This window comes from Tupaia chinensis, unplaced genomic scaffold (genome assembly GCF_000334495.1).
Source record: "Tupaia chinensis unplaced genomic scaffold, TupChi_1.0 Scaffold000099_1, whole genome shotgun sequence".
Classification (NCBI taxonomy): domain Eukaryota; kingdom Metazoa; phylum Chordata; class Mammalia; order Scandentia; family Tupaiidae; genus Tupaia; species Tupaia belangeri.
In genome coordinates, this window is record NW_006159563.1 from 4,569,936 (window position 1) to 4,572,799 (window position 2,864).

Genomic DNA, 2,864 nt, shown 5'->3' on the forward strand with positions numbered 1-2,864 from the left:
TTTTTTTTTTTTTTTTCTTTTGTTTAGGTTTCCTTTTTTTTTTTTTTTTTTTTTTTTTTTTTTGCTATAGGACACATGTATTTGCTGGGAGAGACAGAGACAGAGAGACAGAAAGTGAGAAATCTCACCCTAGGGAGATGGTCACAATCCCTTCTCCTCTCAAGATTGCACGATAAAGGCCTGGTGTGAGTTTAAAGCCACCGGGTCTAGAACTTGAACTGGGGTCGACCACGTGGGAGTCTAGCACCTTAACCACTATGCTATCTTCTGGCTCCAGGATCACTCTTCTTAAGTGACATTCATTTATAGAGACAAGAGAACATAGTGGTTAGTATATGAGCTTTGCAGTCAGACTGCTAGATTTATCATTTGGTTCTGCTGCTTAAGTAATTGGCACAAAATTACTTAACCTCTGCCTAGGCACCTTCTCTTTAAAATAAGAATCTTAATAAGATAATAACTATATGATTTCTATTTTATGGGGTGATTTTAAGAGGTCTGTGGGAATGGGCCAGTCTTATGTCCTACAGGGTAAGGGAGCTGGATCTACATGGCCTGTCATGGTTTGAATTCCAGCTCTGGTGGCTTGAAAAACACTGGGCACCTGTGTGCACGCATGCCCCAAATACTGACAGGATAGAGGAATGGAGGAGAAGGGATGATAACATGACCGCACCCTGTTATGGAGTGCTTTCACCTTCTCTTCTCCTACCCTCTCTCTCTCTGTCTGGCAAGTACACATGCCCTTTGGTGATTTAAAAAAATATACAAGCAAAAAAAAAATTCAGTGAGAATGTATATACATGTATGATGTATGTCACTCACTCAGAACAGTTCCTACCGCAGAGTGGATGTTATATAAGGGTTAGCTACTATTATTTTAGAGAAGCTGAGATGATTTTTTGAGAAGGACTTTTCAACTATAAAAGCACTAATCTAAGGTATTATTATGAGCCCTGGAGTTTGGCCAGTTAAACATTAGATCACTAGATTTTCTTATTTTGATTTTCAAGCTCATTATGTTTCGTCATCTTTATCACTTTTGTGATATATAAATATAAATATATATACACTCACATACCTATATTTATATGTGTGTGTATGTGTTTTGTATATGTTTTTATAGACATATACATATATATCTATATAAACATACATACGAGCATATACACATGTGTATTTGGGTATATCTATCTTACATAAAATAAATCTCTCTTCCAGATATGCTGACCCCTGCAATTTTCCCAAATGTGGGAAACTTGACTGCATAATTTGTGATAGCAAGGGACTGCCTTCTTGCTTTCACCTGATTTAAAAAAAAAAAAAAACAAACAAACAGGGACCAGCAGTTAGCGTAATGGCTATGTCGCTGAACTCCCACATAGTCGACCGCGGTTCGCGTCCCGGATCTGGTGGCTTAAAACTCACACCGGGTGTGTGTGCGTGCGTGCCCAAGATCCTGAGAGGAGAACGGAGGAGAAGGGATTGTGGTGTGACCATCCCCCCTGGGGGGTGATTTCTTGCTTTCTGTCTCTGTCTGGCGAGCGCACGTGCCCTATAGCTAAAACCTCTCCCCCCCAAAAAAAAAAACAAACCCAAACAAACAAAAAAGCTCTCTTTAGCATAGAAAATTGAAGTTATTTTCCTCTTTTAAACTGAGAAAGCAAATGTTATAATAATTTTGAAAGTTTTAGCATATGCATCTACTATTTATGGCTGTTGTCTTTATTAATTTTTTAGTGGAAAATGATATAAATAAAGGTCTTATAGACTCTCCTAGATTTAATTTTTTTAAAAAAAAAGCTGTCTTGACTAAGTTTACCTAAATTTAGTCTTTTTAAGACTTCCTTTTATACCTGTTTATGTATTAATATTTGGTTTTAACTTAATGAAGTTTTTTGTTTACAGTATCTTTTTTTTTAATGACAGATATTACTTAAAAACTGGAAAAATACCTTTTGGTTATAATTTCAGGTGGCTCTACTTAAATAGAAAAGTTCTTATTTTGATAATTTCATAAAACATTTTTTATTAGCCTCAAAGTAAAGATTCTTTAAACCATAGTATACACAGGTCCGTTTACGGTTTCATGCGTATTACCAGTGATAATTTTAGAAAACTTCAAATACCGAGTATGAATGTTTGCAGAATCGTTCCCAGACTGTTAGTTTATGTTCCTTATATTTGGGTAAAGTTGGCAAACAGAGTAGCTTGGGTGTTCAGCATTGAAGATTCCATGTCAAAAGGTGACTTATGGGCTGAGCCATGGCATGGTAGTTAAGGCAGCTGGATCCCACATGGCTAACTGCGTGGTCGAGTCTCAGACCTGGCAGCTTGAGAGCTTGAAGAACACACTGGGCATTGTGCCTGCATACCCAAAGTCCTGAAAAGAGAAAGAAATGGAGATGGGATTGTGGTGTGACTATCCTCGTGGGGGATGTTCTCTCACATTGCCTCTTTCTCCGTCTCTCTCCCAAGCACATATACCTTCTGGTAAAAATTTAAGAAAAGAAATAAAAGGTATAATAAATAAACATGGATGGTAGTCCTATACAGTTCTTTGTTATGTAGCCTCTCAGTGATTTTTGGAAATCCAGACTACCTCAGGAAGCCTCCAGGTTAGAGACAAAGATGTCATGGCCATCACATTATCTGGAGCAAAGTGACTTCATTTGAGTTAGAAGGTTGTTGGCCAGCTGGCTAGTACGTTACGTTATGCTGTTATTATTGGATGTTGATTAATTAGCCTTGGCATTCCTCGATGTCTGCATACTACCTCTCTCTCTTGAGAGGCTGCCAAAGCAATTGAAAAATGGATCTACCTTTCTTTTTACTATTTTTTTTTTTAGAGTTTTTTTTTTTTT

General features: G+C 37.3%; 1 protein-coding gene and 1 non-coding gene across 2 annotated transcripts in view; both read left to right on the forward strand.

Moving 5' to 3' along the window:
• SERINC5 (serine incorporator 5) overlaps positions 1-2,864 on the forward strand; it is a 129,090-nt gene that overhangs the window by 104,594 nt on the left and 21,632 nt on the right. The gene's annotated exons all lie outside the window — the stretch shown is intronic.
• On the forward strand, positions 1,153-1,309 carry LOC114006919 (U1 spliceosomal RNA). The gene has a single exon (XR_003548577.1). It is a non-coding gene; the product is annotated as a U1 spliceosomal RNA (small nuclear RNA).